We start from the raw sequence: 19,467 nt of genomic DNA, 5'->3' as shown, positions 1-19,467 counted from the left end.
ATTATGTGACAAATAGTTTTTCATTGAAACTGCCATGTTGAATAGTGCAGTAATAGTGTAATTAGAAACACAACCTGCAGTATAAAAAAGCAAAATTAGTGTAATAAGCTTAAATGCATCTGACAATATTACAGTATATGGTTCACATTTGGCAGTATTTTGTCTTAAAAAGAACACAGTGATAATGAAATCAACACAAATGCTCAAAGACATTTTTACACTTACAAGATGCAATATTAATGTTGATGGAAAAGATTAGATACTGTTTTGTTTATAAAATGAAACTGCAGTTTTAATAGATTCAGAAAACATTCTTTAACACAGATTATTATAGAACAACATATATAGCAACTGGGTCTCTAAAGGAATGGGGCTGCAGTCAAGAATACTGATGTTTTTAGGACAGTCATATTAAAAACTTAAACATGTTTTAATTTTTAATGTCTATTATTAATGCCAGGTAGCTAAATAGCACCTAATGGGAAGGTCAAGCAAATTTTCAGGCCGTGCAAGTCATACTGATAAAGAATGGAACTGGGATGAATTACAAATGTGCCATAGACCTACTAAAAGTATTAGCAGAAAAACTAAACCAGACTTACTAAAGTCAGTAATAAGGTAAAATGTGGAATGATCTAAAGAGAGCAGACATGTAAGAACGAATGGCCAGTTTATTTTATACTAGCAGTAGGAGACAATGCTACCTTGGGTCCTAAGTTGTTAAAGGATTTTTTGTTCTTGTTGAAAAGGAATTGTAACAAATATTTGAAAATTGAATACAATTATAAATGTAATTATTTCTTTACAAAAATATTTGTAGGATTACCATTTACAGTTAACACTTAGAAAAAATGTTGCATCAAAGTTACTGTATGTCCCATTGTAGGTCAATGAGGATTGTTATTTCAGTGAGTTATCTGGATTTTACCATTACTACAATGTACACCAGGAGTTTTCCCTTGGAATTTCACTACTTTAAAATAAAAAGATTTTTAATATAGTTTGATACAAATCTCTGGGTCTGCCTTGTACAATAAATTTGGATGATAAGAAAATGCTGAATTGATTTCATTGGCCCATGACTGCACTTAGCAGCAAATGCTGTTTGTCTAAACATCTTCTTTTATGAGTTTTTTTCAGTATCCATAGCATTTGTGGACATTATTTTATTTGGTTCCCTTGTTTGAGTAGTTATGTACCTTGTTTGCTTCTGTTGCTTTAGTGGCTGTGGATACTGATTTTCTTTTTTTATTGTTTTAGCTGACATCTAATGGGAGCCACTCTACAGAAATAATTATTAGGCCATCATCTTAGAGTGAATATTACAGTGGCCCGAAAGTGCAAGCTACAGAAAATTAAAACAAGCGGCACACGAAAAATAAGTTGGGATGAGCACAAAATCTGGGGGATGGAAGGATTAAGTGGAGCCATGTCAGAACTAACTGCACAGAAAAGGTTGGTATGAATTCAAAATGAAAGAAAAGAATTGTCAATCAGCCTTGGATGGATTTTTTGATGAAAGAAGTGGTATATAGACTGAAAAGGTTAAATCTTTTCTCTATTTTAAATATGTAGATCCACTAATAATTGCATTATGCTCTATAATGGTACCAGAGCATATGTTAACACAGCAGAGTATCACTTCCAAATTTGTTTTCAGCTCTGATGCTGCCATAATCTATAAGTAAGTCAGAGGTAGAGGCAGGGTAAGGGCTCCAGCTCCAACGATACGCAAGCGAGGCCAGCACACCGGCAAAAGGAAACCTCAGAAGAAAGACAGTCGCTTAGCTGCTAATGCACAAATGATGCGAGCACGTTGGCAACACGAATCCTCCTAGGAGAGAGATGCCCAGAGTAGTTCTAACAATTTCAATACTTTCTAGGATCCCATGCTGTTACACAATTAGTATATATAAAAGCCAAATACCACTGGGTCACTCCTCACAAAATCTCCTGAACCATGAGGACTTGGGACATGAAATCTGGAATATAGCTTACCCTTGGCCCATAGGTGCTAGCTAAGAAATGGTTTTAAAAATTTTGTGGTCCAACCGCATTCTGTCTGTATGTCTGTCCGCTTTATGTCTGTCAGCCTTTACACGAGAGAATTACTTAATGGATTTGGATCTGGTTGTTTTCCATAATTTGCTTGAACTTTCCACTTGATTTTGTGACTTCTCTCATCGCACCATAGTTCGCTTGTGGTACTGATGTAATTATGCAAATCCAACAGAGTGGGTGTGCATGCAGGGTGGCGGGGCCATCCTCATTCCCTCACCAGCCTCTGTTCGAGTTACTTTACGTCTCACCATGTGTTGCAGTGCACCTTGCCTCCGCTTAGCTAGCGATACCTGTTTTTTCGACATTATCATCTACAGATTGTTAAGGAGTAACGTCTGACGTTTTTGAGAGAAACATCAGAGCTACTTGTGTTTTAGAGGGTAGCTGCTGATTGCCACAGATATCATGGGCATTTGCTTTTCTCCCCACGCGGGGAACGCTTTCCCGTCAGAGCTGAACACGATCACATACAGTCCCAACGTCTATTGATTTTTAAAGTTTGTCCTGTTTCATATATACAAGACCGTATGACAAACACATTAGTGAGTCTTCATTATTTGTTAATTTATTTTTATTTTTAAAGTTGTGTTTTTGTTTTTATTAACATATATATCTGTATAAATATGTAAGTCGGGACTGGATTTTACTGTATAATTCCTGGTATTTTATACTGTCTGTTGCACAAGTCGAATGCGGAAACTCACATTATTGTTCCAAAAGATTATGATATGCTAATGCCCACCTGAGAGAGTAACCACAGAGCACGCTGCCTTTTTTTTTCTATGTGGGTGCGGCAATGCTTTGCATCAGCGCATACTCCTAACCTCTCTCTCTCTTTCTCTATTGTGCCTATGTGACCACACAGTAATACCTAAACTACGTTTGCACTGTTTTGTGTTTTTTGTATCTCACACCCTCATATAACTTTATCGTAAGAGCATCCCTTATCTACGTTGGAGCGTTCGATCAGAAGAAAATATGAAGCTGGGTTTAAATTAAACATCTTTGAAGTGGTGAAAGAAATTGGTAACTGCGCTGCTGCCACACAATTCAATACGTCTGAGAAACTGATGCGAAATTGGAGGAGGTAAGAAGATGTGAAAAAAAAAAATTGAGTCGCATTTTTGAACAGGCGTAGAATTATGATTGATTTTTCAGGGTTCAAAAACTGACTCATATTTATTTTTATTTTTAAAGTTGTGTTTTTTTAATTATATTTTTCTCAAACAATTAAAAAAACACACTTTATTTTCCTCACAGGCAATGCTGGGTACTTCAGCTAGTATATACTGTATATATATATATATATATATATATATATATATATAATCACATGGCAAAACTAATCTAATTATGAAAATGCAAAGAAGAAAAATAGAATATGTAAAACACATAGGCTCTTACTCTGATATATATACACAGTCACTTTTAGTTCATGTAAGAGTATCAGCAGCCTTAAAATAAAACAAAACTGGACTCTCTTCCAGCCCGTGTCCTAAATTGAAAATCAAAAAAAATCTCAGGAGCTGTTTTTGGTTCTCAGGAGCCTAAACTGCTCCTTAACATCAACCAGTGGCTCAGCCACCAGGAACCTCTTAGCCTGGTGTACCTCACATACCCTTGCCCTTCTTCTCAAATCTCTCCAAATGATCTCCCCCTTCTGCAGCCACAACTGTACTTATAAAGGCTTCTCAGTTCCCCCGGTCAGCTTGCCTAAACATAGGGAGATACCGTTTTGGGGTCTACTGGGGGAATCACACATCTTGAACAAAAATCAAAATATCCGACAGCAAAATACACATAATTAAACACTAAATAACAAAACAAAAAAACATTTATACCTAACATCGAGGAAGACATGAAAAGAAATGTTACAGTACACTTACACTATTAATCCAAAATGGACATCCAATCCCCTATAGCTGTCTTTCGACTTTCCCAGGCACCCGCCACTGCACTTAGCTTCAGCACCATATTTAAAAATGTGTAATATTATAGTAAATGTGCAATATTACATACAAGGCTTATACCTGAAACAAATGGAAAACATCTGTGAAAAAAAAGAAAGAAACAACCTGCCAGTAAGTCCAAAAACCTTGTTAAATATATATATACAGTTAGGTCCATAAATATTTGGACAGAGACAACTTTTTTCTAATTTTGGTTCTGTACATTACCACAATGAATTTTAAATGAAACAACTCAGATGCAGTTGAAGTGCAGACTTTCAGCTTTAATTCAGTGGGGTGAACAAAACGATTGCATAAAAATGCAATGTGAGGCAACTAAAGCATTTTTTAACACAATCCCTTCATTTCAGGGGCTCAAAATGTAATTGGACAAATTAAATAACTGGAAATAAAATGTTCATTTCTAATACTTGGTTGAAAACCCTTTGCTAGCAATGACAGCCTGAAGTCTTGAACTCATGGACATCACCAGACGCTGGGTTTCCTCCTTTTTAATGCTCTGCCAGGCCTTTACTGCAGTGGCTTTCAGTTGCTGTTTGTTTGTGGGCCTTTCTGTCCGAAGTTTAGTCTTCAACAAGTGAAATGCATGCTCAATTGGGTTAAGATCAGGTGACTGACTTGGCCATTCAAGAATTTTTCACTTCTTTGCTTTAATAAACTCCTGGGTTGCTTTGGCTGTATGTTTTGGGTCATTGTCCATGTGTATCATGAAGCACCGCCGAATCAATTTGACTGCATTTAGCTGGATTTGAGCAGACAGTATGTCTCTGAACACCTCAGAATTCATTCGGCTGCTTCTGTCCTGTGTCACATCATCAATAAGCACTAGTGTCCCAGTGCCACTGGCAGCCATGCACGCCCAAGCCATCACACTGCCTCCACCGTGTTTTACAGATGATGTGGTATGCTTTGGATAATGAGCTGTTCCACGCCTTCTCCATACTTTTTTCTTGCCATCGTTCTGGCAGAAGTTGATCTTGGTTTCATCTGTCCAAAGAATGTTTTTCCAGAACTGTGCTGGCTTTTTTAGATGTTTTTTAGCAAAGTCCAATCTAGCCTTTCTATTCTTGAGGCTTATGAGTGGCTTGCACCTTGCAGTGCACCCTCTGTATTTACTTTCATGCAGTCTTCTCTTTATGGTAGACTTGGATATCGATACGCCTACCCCCTGGAGAGTGTTGTTCACTTGGATGGCTGTTGTGAAGGAGTTTCTCTTCACCATGGAAATGATTCTGCAATGATCCACCACTGTTGTCTTCCGTGGACGTCCAGGTCTTTTTGCGTTGCTGAGTTCACCAGTGCTTGCTTTCTTTCTCAGGATGTACCAAACTGTAGATTTTGCCACTCATAATATTGTAGCAATTTCTCGGATGGGTTTTTTCTGTTTTCGCAGCTTAAGGATGGCTTCTTTCACCTGCATGGAGAGCTCCTTTGACCGCATGTTGTCTGTTCACAGCAAAATCTTCCACATGCAAGCACCACACCTCAAATCAACTCCAGGCCTTTTATCTGCTTAATTGATAATGACATAACGACGGACTTGCCCACACCTGCCCATGAAATAGCCTTTGAGTCAATTGTCCAATTACTTTTGAGCCCCTGAAATGAAGGGATTGTGTTAAAAAAATGCTTTAGTTGCCTCACATTTTTATGCAATCGTTTTGTTCACCCCACTGAATTAAAGCTGAAAGTCTGCTCTTCAACTGCATCTGACTTTTTTCATTTAAAATTCATTGTGGTAATGTACAGAACCAAAATTAGAAAAAAATTGTCTCTGTCCAAATATTTATGGACCTAACTGTGTATATATATATATATATATATATATATATATTTTTTTTTTTTTTTTTTTTTTTTTTTTTTTTTTCTCGTTGTAAATTCATTGACATATGCTTATTGCGGTTCATGCATAATGCTTATTGAGGATCTTGCTGTCCCATATCTATCTGCACTATACTCTGTTAGCATCCCAGTGAGGCTGTAGTGTCACATAATCCATTAATCTTTTCCTTGGCTTCCTTCTTGCTATTTATCCTTCCCCTTCCTGCTGCACTGCCCATATTACTAATCTCACTCTTCCCTTCTTTGCACATGCCCATACTAACTAAGCCTTGACTTTTGAATTTTGTCTTTAGTAGCCCTTATTTTCACATCCTGTTTAATTTCTTTATTACACCTTCTACTACAAGGTTTACACTTCATATTGCTTTTAAACAGTTATGCATCTCCATAACCTCCAGTTTGCTTATCTATTTCTCTTTCACAGCCCAGGTTTATTCACCATACTTTAGAGAAGGTCTAACCATTATTTTGTAAAGTAGTGTTGTCTCCTTTAGTGGGATCTGCTTTTCCCAGGCCATGCATTTCCTGCTCATGGCCTTCTTGCAAGTAATCTCGTATTTGTTCCCTGTCAACCTCAATCCAAGATATCAACTTCAATCCAAATATCCAAGATATTTACAAGATATCAACCCAACGATTCTTTCTCAGCTACTTCTGCTCTTTAGCTTACCATTAGCTGTTACCCCCCAAAACCTCTGTTTTCTTCTAACTCATGCACACTCCACTGGCCTGGAGCCCATGATTCCATTCCAGCATCTACCTTTCTAATTCCTCCTTTGAATCCCCCGTAATGCAGTGTCATATGTTGACTATGCTACTGAAGTAATCCATAATAAACATAAATAATAGAGGACTCAGAATTGAACCTTGGTGTAAATCAACACTCACTCTGAAAGTGTCAGTTGACTTAAAACATGTCCTAGATTTTGTTTTCAGCACTTTATCAAATGCATCACCATTGTGATCAGTTCCTTTTGTACCATGTACTATCTGAGCAGTAGCTCACCCAACAGTCTTGGTATCTTGTCATACATCTTCTCACAAACCACAAATGTCCATCTGCTATCCTGCTGGAACTCTCTCCTTCTTTCAATAAGCTTCATAATTATGAACAAGTGGTCTATTGTGTGGCACGGTGGTAGCGCTGCTGCCTTGCACTTAGGAGACCTGGGTTCACTTCCCGGGTCCTCCCTGTGTGGAGTTTGCATGTTCTCCCCGTGTCTGCGTGGGTTTCCTCCGGGCGCTCCGGTTTCCTCCCACAGTCCAAAGACATGCAGGTTAGGTGGATTGGCGATTCTAAATTGGCCTTAGTGTTTGTGTGTGTCCTGCGGTGGGTTGGCACCCTGCCTGGGATTGGTTCCTGCCCTGTGTTGGCTGGGATTGGCTCCAGCAGACCCCCGTGACCCTGTGTTCGGATTCAGCGGGTTGGAAAATGGATGGATGGTCTATTGTGCTTCTTTCCTCTCCAGAATCCAAATTGTTCCTCGCCTAATTCTTGTTCCATAATTACTCTTTCCTTTATAGTTCTTTCCACAATCTTCATGCTGGTATTTTTCAATAAACTCATACAATACCAAATATATAAACTCCTCCTGCTTGCAATGGTACTACTAAGTCTTTGTTTCTTTTTTTTCCTTTATTAAATATCTCATTACTCTTGACCTTTATGAAAACTATGCATTCAACTGCTTACAAGTCGATATTAGACATGCAGCATCAAGAAAATCTGTAACCGTGCTAACAGAAGCTAAAAAAATATATATAAGTTTTGTACTACAATGGGTAACAATAAATTAATCGATGTGTTGACACCTAATATCTTATTTTGAATGCTCATCTACATAAAGTAGTGTTCTCTGTCTTTGGATGAATTTTGTATAATGAATTAAAGTATACTCCATTATCCATCCATCCATCTATTATCCATCCCGCTATATCCTAACTACAGGGTCACGGGGGTCAGCTGGAGCCAATCCCAGCCAACACAGGGCACAAGGCAGGAAACAAACCCCAGGCAGGGCACCAACCCACTGCAGTATACTCCATTATTGCTCTCATATTTTAAGTTTATAAGAGCTATACTTTGAAACTGTTTCTCTTTAAATATGAAGAGTAAACTTTAAGTTGATTGCTATTTGGTGTCAATGATGATAGGATTGTTTGTTGATATATCTTTATTGAATTGTAACCAACATCGGAGAAGGAAGAAAATATGTGAGTTCTGCCTACATGGTATTTACTGGCTTTTTGTTCTTATCCAGCTGTAGATTTGTTATCAATTGGTAATACTCACAAGGATTTGACAAATCTCTCAGACCTAACCACAAACAAATAAGACATACAAAGAAGAAAGTGTAAAACTGAATGTGCATCGGGACGAGAAAAGGTATTTACAGGATTTGCCAACATATTATCCACTTTGTATTCAGTACTCTTACTTACAGATGCAGTAGTGTGCTCAATGAAAATGTAATCTACATTACACTAGCAAGACATGTTTGAACAAAGGTTGACTTTAACTTTACCAATCACAACTCCTCTACTTGGATGAAGATAAAAACAATAAATACACAGTATAATTTTCCTGTCATTGTTTTTTTATGGGGTTGGTTTCATCATTGCACTAAAAAGAAAATTGTATGTTTAAACAATATAAAAATATTATACTGCTATATTGCTAGAGGACCTGGGTTCAATGTTCTCCTGGGGAGGGAAACCAGGAATGAGTGACGACAATGGCTGATTTCAGATCTGCCTAGCTATTACCTAACTGATTACATAACAGGATTCCAGCAGACAACCACCTGAAATATCTGAGAGCTAATGAGATGAAAGTAACCCAACAATGCATTATGGCAACAGGATGATTTATCTATAAAATATATGGTTAATATTTAAGTTAAGTACCCAGTGACTAAACCACACAGGCACACATTTTGCTGTACACCCAGTTCACAAGCTAAACCAAACTACACTGTTTTCTGTTATTATAATAATCAAATAAATATAATGTAACATTCAGCAGCTTTGATTTTTAGCTGAATTATGCCTTTCTACAAGTACTAGTTAGCATCTTACAACTACCAGCATCTTCACTTCTCTACAAAGAAAATGTGTGATTTTGCCTGAATATGAAAAAGTAACACAAACTGTATTTAAAACAACATGATACCTGAGCCTCAAATCTCTTAGTAGTTTTGTATTCATTCATTAGGTAATAATGGAAAAAGCTGTCATGTTTCATTCAAAATTAAAAATATAAAAAGAAGTTTAGAGACACAATGTTACAATGTTTTTAAAGGTCAGGTGTGTGACTGAAATGGACATAATAATTTATATACAGTATACAAGAGGGGAGATGTGAACAAAACAGGTGGAGGTGAAATGAATAAAAACTGAAGAGGTTTCAAAAAGCAGCCATTACAGAAGATAAATAGAGACATAAAAAATAGTAGCTCATTTAGTACTGAACAAATGAGTGTAGTGGTTTCTGTCTTTCTTTCGAGCCCTGTGAAAGAACACAAAACACTAAAGATTAGCCGGACTGTGAACAAGGGATGTTTTGAAATGGGCACTGCAGGATCTTTAATCTAAGCAGCTAATACATATTCTCTGATGTGGTCTTCAAGTTTACTCCTTGTTTCCCATATGACTGGACATATTTTGCAAAAAATACAGTAAGTGTGACTTTTTGACTATTGTGAATCTTTCATATTAATTTTTCCAGGGGAAACAGAACCAATCACATAATTGGTGATATATTTGATCGAGATACGGCAGAGCAGTTCCTATCACAACCAAAAGTGTCATTTGGGGAAAATGGCTCTGCTTCATGAAATTACCTGAGGATAAGAAGTTGAATTAGTTAGGCAGTAGACCAAAATAGATTATAGGTGGATAAAGAAAAAGGGCTCCTGTGGAAGGATCTGCCTGTGAAATGGGAAATTTTTTTAAATCAACTGAGGGAGGGAAAGGAGTAGAATGAATAGGATGGATTCTGTCTAAGAGAAGTAGAAGTCAAAAAATAAAAATGACCAGAAGATGTGAAAATAAAAATAGGAGCAAAAGTTAAAACATGGAATCTGAGAGAATCTTTTGATCTGAGACCAGAAATTCAAAAGAGGTTATGGTTAGATGTTAAGCAAAGGGCACCTTGGAATAATGGGGCTGAAGTTCATTCCATCTCCTGTTTGATGTCACTGAGTGTGAGTTCTGAGACAACAGTAAGACTGTCAATGGCGAAAACAAAATGCCATTGGGGTGAAAAACAAAAATTAAACTTTGTCAGGTGGCAAAAATCACAAAAAACAACCACAGGTTCTTATTCTCTGTACTTTAAAACCCCATACTAAATATATAACATTTTAAAATAATTGCTGGAATGACTTTAAAATTTATAAATGTTGAAGATCATAATAGGGTATAGCTTTCCTTTTGTGCTCTTCTTTGGGCGAATGTTCTGAGGTCTGCTCCTGGCTAAGTTGAGAGCACTATTTACAATGTGGAAATTGTATTCTTTGTTGATAAGCTACGTAATAAATTCTCTCATTCTGAATGCGTTATTATATACAGGAAGTCAACTTCATTGCTTAGGAGGAATCTGAGGAACAATGAGAAAAAGAGAAAGTCTGCTGGGAATGGAAGGATTTACAGAAATGAAAGCTCTGTGAATCAATTGGCTTGTGATAAACATCTTTAAGTCCTGGGAAATTCAAACAGTAAGACTGATGTCAAGAAATGGTATCAAAACCCATCTACATAACAGCTGGATGCTGCATTCAAACTCAATAGGCAGGATACAAGAGACAGTACTGGTGACCTCTGAATTACTTTGCTGCCCATATAGGCACATGAGAACAAGCCCTTCAGTCCAATATACTTACTACATGCTTAACTTTTGCAAAATTTCCTCAAATTAATCTTTGAGGGTCTCCAAATGAATTCTACATGTTATACTGCTTGGCAACAACTTACACACATATATAGTTTAATATATGGAGAAACACCTTCTAATGTTTGTGCTAAAATTAACTATAACCAGCTCCCACCTGTACCCCTGTTTTCCTGGTCAGTCAGTCAGTCATTTGTTAACATGCTTAGTTCTGAACAGGGTCACGGGGTCGGCTGGTGCCTATCCAAGCTAGTACAAAGTGCAAGGCAGGAATAAACCCTGGACAGGGCATTAGTTCATCACAGGGTGAACACACATACACACCACAAGCATAGACCAGGGACAATTTAGAAATGCCAATTTGCCTAACCTGCATGTCTTTGGAGCACCCAGAGGAAACCCACACAGACATCAGGAGAAAATGCAAACTTTACACAGGGAGGACCCAGGATGCAAACCCTGGTCTCTTTACTGTGAGGCAGCAGCACTACCACTGCACCACCATGCTGCCCTGTTTTCAAAGTGAAAAACTTGATTTACAGAAATAGCTGGCATTCACCTTTCCAAACTCCTTTATAACTGGAAACACTTCAGTCACGTCACCTCTTAATACAGTATCTCTCTATTATAAAAAAAATCTTTGGGAGGTTGACTAGGGAGATGAGACGTGATCTTCTCGGAAGACAATTTGAAATCCCATGAGAGACACTTTAACTTGCTCCCAGCTCTTAAAACAACGACAAGTGACAAGCAAAACACAGCAGATGATCTGACTGCTTCTCCTTGCGTGCGTTCAGCCACTCTAAGCCCCACCCCCCCTTCACAATGCGAGCGGCAGAGACGCGACGTGGCAAAAGGACAGCTGCTGTACAGGCTTTAAAATGATTGACGAGCAGCGCAACAGCAGCAGAAAGACAGTAGATGATCTGACGGCATCTCCTTAGCATGTGTTCAACAGCCAACCACCTGATAACGCGAGCAGCGTTATACGTCCTGCAAGAAAGAGATTTAAACACGCCTGGGCCCGGAAATAAAGGACAAGTATTGTTTTTACAAAGACACACGAGACAAGGCAGTGAGACATCATTTAAAACAAGTCCACGGACATTTAACTTAGCAGTTGTTGGATTGCTGTTGGCAGACACGCTTCATGTGCTCCCAGCACTTAAAACAACGACAAGCGACAAGCAAAACATACAGCTCGCCAGCATCAGAAAGCCAGCAGATGATCCAACCACTTCTCCTTAGCATGTGTTCAGCCGCACCCCCTTCACAACGTGAGCAGCGTTATATGTACTGCGAGAAAGAGATTTAAATACACCCGGGGCCGGAAATAAAGGACAAGTATTGTTTTTACAAAAGTTTTAAAGTAAAAGTGAAAATAATGCATATGTAACAATTCCCATGAAACTAACAATCTCTTTAAATTGTATATCCAATAAACCAAACCCTGGGTTGGGCGAGCGAAGTGAGCAGGGGGTGTAGCCCCCTAGTTTAATATAATATTATATTTGCTTAAGATGAAAAATGTACCTTATGCAGTCTTTCCTCGGTGCTCATACCAGAATTTTTTGCAAACAATATTCCCAAAGAGGACAAGTGCTATGTATACCTTAAGGAGAACCTCCTTTGATTTGTATTCAACACAATACTATGCAGCTCATCAACCTGTTTCTCTGTCTCCCTTCTGAATGCTGTCTGGTTGTGGACAATGAAGAATCCATTTCAATGTCCTTCTGAATAAGGTATACTTTAACATTTCAAAGCTCCTTTCACTGTATATTTATAATAATTTTTTACTAACTATATTTAAAATTTTTAATTTACATTTAACATTATTTGCCACATATCTGAGTGGATTTTGTGGAGGTCCATGGGTCGAACTTCTGCAGACTACAGGGTATCCATTATTATATTTACTTTAGTGCCTTTTGCTAAATTAATCAGACAATTAGTTGTGTTTGATCAAAATCATTTATGTAAATTAAAAACCAACAGAAGCCTTCTGAGGTTTAAACTCCTAACATCACCAAAAAGGAAAAGGTTTCTTCTGCCACAATTTAAAGCCAATCTGAACCTTTCTAATCAGTACATCTTGAAAAGTCAGGCATTATAAGGCATATGACCACAGGTATGAAGGAGCATTTCTTGACACAATAATTTGTTGGCTGAAAGTACATAATTCTAGAGTGTCAGAAAGATGATATACAGTACATCATTGTTCATAATGGTCATCAGTTTTGGCTTCATTCACTCCTTTGCTAGTAATAAGTATAGTAAATAGATAGAAAGTATTTGTCCTTAAGGGAAAATTAAAACTTTACACATTATTTTTATTATTATTATAATTATTATTATTATTATTGGTAGTAGTAGCAGTAGTATTATAAAATAATTTCTGAAAAAATATGTGTTAAAGGTTAGCTTTCTTGAGTACATGATATTTGATTGCAGCAATTTATTTGAATTTGGCCTTTTTAATTTTAACAGTACTTCTCTGTCTGTAATCTTCAATTAAATTAGGGCTTCATTAATTGTTTGCTTTAGATAGTGAGAGGTTTTCAACTTCCTCACTAATGAAAATCTTAAAGTATTAACTCTAACAACACCTTCAAATGCAGACTCAATGGTGTGCTTTGTGGGTCTTTTTGTACCAATTCTAATATCCCTTTTAGATTCCCAGGAGAAGTTATTTTTTCACCCCAAACCCATTTTATATTAATCTCAACCTGTGGTGCTGACAAGACTAAGTTTTAGCGCAGATGACATTTAAGATATTTTTGTGGGTTGTAAACAAACAAAGTACCCCTAATGGAGAGTAAAAAAGGTTAAGGTCAAAATGGTCCTGAAGGACGTTCAAAACGTGTAACAGCTGTACAAAAATGTGAGATTTGGAAATGTTTTTTCTTTTTGTGAAATTAGGACACTTTACCAAAAGCCTTCACATTTTGAGCTGAAAAGATGACATTATGGATGTTTTTTTTGGAGTTGTGACTACCCTAAATGAACTGGAAAATTCATTAAAGTTCATGGCAGGCCAAAACTGACCTGAAAGACTTTGTACCATTTTTTTAGAAGCCGTACAAATTATCGATTATTATTATTACTTATTTACTGTTCATTAATTTAAGGAAATAAAAGAAAAGGACAGATGAGCAGATTAAATTTAGGAAGATTTTCTCTGATATTAGACACAAAACAGGGTCACATTTGACTGAAAGACATTGTGAGGGTTAACTGAGATGAGAAAGTTTGCTATTTTCTTTTCCTTATACTTGCTGTTCATACTGTAATTCACTTCACCTCCTATGTTATCTTTCATAAAATAACAGAGCATAAATGCTCAAACCCAGTAAATGAAATTCTGGGTTGCTGAGGGCTTGAAGTTATCTCAGCAGCACGTGGCTCAAGGTAGGAGACATCCATAGACAGAAAGCGACTTTTGTATTCTCAGCATTATTGTTATCAAACTGCCCTTTAACATGTCTAATTTTCTTTTCTACTGTTGCCCTCATTTGTGTGTTTTTAAGCTACCTGTAACTGATATGTGTGTCATTTTTTGTCAAAGGTATTCACAATCAACTAGCAAATGTTTTGCCTGTTACCTGTGATGTTGATTTTAAATTTGTAATCACAGAAAATTTTAAGCCTAATTAAATTTTGACAAGATTCACAAGAATGTTTAGAGATGAAACACTACCATTGAAAATTTCATGCCACAATGCATCATTTAAAGCTTATTGAATACTAATGCTAGCTTTACACCCAAAAATCAAAATCGATCAATAGAAATGTATGTTTCACCCTAGGTAATTTCACATCTCAACATGAAATTAAGACTCGGATGCCAGCCTTTATGATGTTTACTATTCCTGCCAGAAAGGAATATTTTTGCTTTTATAATGAAAACATAGAAAATTTTAAAAATGGTATGTAGTGTGCAAAAAATTCTGAAAACTCTGAATTTGCTTTCTTAAAGAGTGTAGACTTCATTTTATTTTTTGCTTATCCTTAATTTATATTTCAGCCTGAATTTCTCTTTACAAGCAAATAATTAATCAGAAATGATGTATTTTTTAAGCTTTATGAAGATATGTATTTGAAGTAGGCCAGATTCATTTTCAAATCATATTCACAACAACTGATTAGTTATTCCAAGATCATTATGCTTCTCTACTCCTTAACAAGTGCAAGTTAGCATACATTTAATGATTCTGTCAACAAGTTTGAGAGTAAAATTACAGTGCTATTTTCATTAAAGCTCATTTTAGTTTGTGATGCATACCTTTTACAAAAAGCACCTACATGAATGAAGCTGAACTGTTGATTACATTGAAAAACTGCATTATATTTTAGTCTTACTGGCATAGAACCATAACTAATTCTCAGTATTCCCTCCCCAGTGATGTTCTTCTTATCACTGCATATTATATGTTTAAGAGATGCACAATACTCAACTGAATGTAAAGCTGAGTTTTCTTACTATACATATTTAAGGATAGATAAATAGATAATAATAACTCATTACATTTATATAGCGCTTTTCTCAGTACTCAAAGCGCTATCCACACAGGGAGGAACCGGGAAGCAAACCCACAATCTTCCACAGTCTCCTTACTGCAAAGCAGCAGCACTACCACTGTGCCACCTAGATAGATAGATAGATAGATAGATAGATAGATAGATAGATAGATAGATAGATAGATAGATAGATAGATAGATAGATAGATAGATAGATAGATAGATAGATAGATAGATAGATAGATAGATAGAGCAAGAGAAAATTTTAAGTTTCAAACACATGCAAGAATTTCAAAAAAAGAAATAAATTCTAACTTAGCTAATGATAAGACAGTAGTCCCAGTGAAGCATTATATTGTTTCTTGACACAATAATTTGCTGGCTGAAAGTACATAATTCTACAGTGTCAGAAAGAGGCTATACAGTACATCATTTTTTTCAGTTTTGGCTTTATTCACTCTTTTGCTGCTTCCTCCAGGGAGTCAATAATGCATCCCATAACTAAGTCTACCTTCTTAATCAATTTAATGATTCAGTGGGCCTCTCCTGCAATGAAGTGATGTTATCAGCACAGGACACTACAGCATTCAACATCGCACTGGATAATCACAGAGTTATAGAACATGTAAGGGATGTCTCTACCCTTCTAAAGGAACACAAAGTCTGCTCTACTATTTCTTATGTAGTTCCTCACTGTTACTAGCCCAGTCCAGCTTATAACTGAGGTCCACCACCTCCACATATAACCCCTAAATAGTGACTGGGTGTAGAGGCTCCTTGGTCCACTGAAAGTCAATAACTAGTTCCTTAGTTTTGCTGATGTTGCAGGCAATTCTTTTTGTATGAAGAAAGAAAGTTCTCCAGCTGACTCCTATACTCTTGTAAATACACCCCATTAGTGGAGAGTCATCAGAGAATTTCTGCAAGTGACATGACCTGTCATATGTATAGTCCAAGATGTACAGAGTGAAGAGAAAAGGAGACAGGACTGCTCTTTGTAATGCTTCAGTGTTGCTAAAATTCACATCCGAGCCTCATAATCTGTGGTCTGCTAGAGAGACAGTTTATTATCCAGGCTCACCCCTTAACGGGGATGACTGGATGGTACTGAAGGCAATGAAGAAATAAAAAAAAAAACATAATGCAAACAGTCCTAGCAGCTTTGATCAGATGTGAAAAAGCTATGTGGAGTAGACAGACCTTCTTCTTAATCTGATAGGCAAACTGCAGTTGGTTCAAGTGGTTCATAATTAAAAACGTATAATGCTCTTTAAAAATGTTGCACTTTTAGTATTCTTAGCATTTCAAAGTAAGTCTAGAAATGAGGAAATGTTGCACTTTTAAATATGCTATATGGCTTTACATTTGATAGTCTTTGCAGAACTGCTAGGAGTGCCCAAAGTCTTTTATTTAGTTAGTGATACCAAAAATAGTAGGCACCAAATGGAAGGGCAAAATTGTGATCATGGGATAGGCAAGAGTTCATAAACCAGGAGATCAAAGAAAATGAAGCACTAAAACCAAGATGTGAAGCAAATGAAAACTCGGGAAACAAAGAGTTTTTTTGCCAAAAATTTCCTTTAAGAGCGTTTGTTTCTTTCTTCTAACGGCTTTATTAAAACAAATACTTTTTGTAAATATTCAGTCTAACACTAAGATAATAGCAGATGATCGTTGTCATCTTGTATAGGGTCAGAATCATGATCCAAAATGTCATGTTACTGGAACCAGGTATAGCATCCATAAACAGTGTGGGTACCAAGAAGCAAAGAAACAGAACACAAAATGGCAATATTGTAATTAAAATGAAATAAATATAATTCATAAATTTAAAAAAAATAAACATTTACTTTTCTAGGGATGTTTCATTTATTGTTCTTATGCATGGCTTTAGCAGTTTGACCAGATACTGCATGCGCAAGTACCTAGACATATCAAGTAAGCTAATATCTTGAATAAATCTGGCAGTGGTTGAGATACTTGTCAGGTTCTGATTCATACCAGCCTTTAAAAAAGTATGTTTATTTTATTTTTCAGAATGTAAAAATGTGAAGTATTAACCAAATATAATGCGATCTGAGGGTATGTAATGAACTTTACATGTTAATGCATCTACTAACATAATCCAATATTTGATGATGTTCAAAATCAATGTGTGAAACACAGCTGGTTGCTTTTTTTTCTTGGATTCATTTGATTGTGTTGTCTTACTTATTCCTTGAAACAAGAGAATGTTACTGCATAATTTTTCTCATAATCTGCTCAACCATCACCTATACTAGCAGTAGCACAAGCTAGACAGGAACCAACCACCAATACCAAATCATTTCATTAGAAGATGTGCTGTGGTGGGCTGGGGCCCTGCCCAGGGTTTGTTTCCTGCCTTGCGCCCTGTGTTGGCTAGGATTGGCTCCAGCAGACCCCCGTGACCCTGTAGTTAGGATATAGTGGGTTGGATAATGGATGGATGGATAAAAGATGTATTCAAGCTGGCGGCCAAAGTCACACCATTTTAGAGCTACCAGTTAACACAGAACTCTGAAATGCTTGATACAAAAACCCATACAAACTAGGGATTGAATATTCAAACTGCGCACAAACAGGGACGCAACTCAGATCACTGGAGAAGTGACAAAGCAACACAAGCCATGGGGCCACTCTGATGTTGAGGATGCATGACGACATCTACAATTCTACATGTAATCAGCCAAAGTCAAAGTGTTTAAGTTATTTTTTCTTTCACATTTACTGAATTGGCACATTTGCTTCATTATTTACTGTGGGACCCTTGAGAACACCTGAGAGAATTACCATTTCATTCAGCAAAGCAACCAAAAAAAGCTCACATAAGAAAAACATCCTTAATTCTTAAGACACCAAATGAAAAAAAAGTTACATATGGAAGTTTACAGTGTAGTTTGAAATTTATGAAGTCTTCATTGTTTAATAAAAGGTTGACATCCATGTCAGTTTTAAATTTCATAGACTTGTTCACACATAAAGTAATTGGTTCACTGATCCATTTCCATGTCATGTGTAAGAGTAAAAGTCTATGCATCAGGGACTTCAAAAACAGCTCACTCAGAGGTTTCCAAATCAAAAGAAAACTATGTAATTTAATGAATTTATCAAAAGCCAGAAGTACTATAAAATCAATACTAAACCAGAGCAGTATGTATTTTGTCAAATCAGCAAAACATAGCTCTACTTCTGCTATGTCACTATAGTTCAAATACATTCCAAAATGTTGAAAATAAAATCTATAAAAGTCAGAAAAGTAAAATTCTTTTAAACTTGCAACATTTGTTAACAACAACCTGCTTCTTATTAAATAAAACTAAAATACTATAACATTTTCCAGAAATATGTATATAGATTAATGTAAAATTGATACTGCCTGTATAAAGGAATAGTTTTTTGCTACAGCATATAAGTCTTCAAAGGAAGCTTTAATTTTAAATTAACATCATAACATTCTCAATCAAATTTAGGATTGCAGGGGGGCTGAATTCTTGACAGCACTGCCATTGTTTTTTTTTTAAATGAAGCACAGGGGGAAAAAAATTAACTGTCATCCCACAAGCTTTTGTTCAAGCTTATAATAAGAGAGTGATGTGGCATTGTCAGCAGTCATACCATATGCACGTCTGAAGAGGTAATCCATTTGAAGTTAATATGTTTGGGCCTGGCCAGTACTTCGATGGGAGACCATATGGGATAAAGCTTGGGTTGCTACTGGAATTGGTGTTGGTGAGGCCAACTTATCTTGTGGTGTGTGTGTGTCTAGATTAATGTGCACCAGTGGAGTAAAAGAACACTGAGTGGAAAAATTGGCACCATCTATTGGGTAAAATGTAAAATTGTAAAAGTAGGGTATCTGCCAATGTCCTGGCTAGATTTCCCATCAGAGCTTGGTCATTCTGGCCCCCTAATCATTGTCTGTACCCTTTTAGCTAACTATAGTATCATTCCCTTTACCATCTAATAACTGATATGTTGTGGTGGTTGAAGCGGTTCCCCCCCTCTCTATGTAAAGTGCATTGAGCTTCTTGAAAAGCACTGTATAAATGCAATGTCTTCTTCTTTTTGTATAATATCCCTTGTGCTTAACATATTTTAATAATTCATATGATGTTTTTGAACTTTAGTTAAACAGGACCTCCATTTGGTACATGTAGCTAT

Source organism: Erpetoichthys calabaricus, chromosome 6 (genome assembly GCF_900747795.2).
Source record: "Erpetoichthys calabaricus chromosome 6, fErpCal1.3, whole genome shotgun sequence".
Taxonomy (NCBI): domain Eukaryota; kingdom Metazoa; phylum Chordata; class Cladistia; order Polypteriformes; family Polypteridae; genus Erpetoichthys; species Erpetoichthys calabaricus.
Note: the sequence above shows the minus strand (reverse complement) of the source record.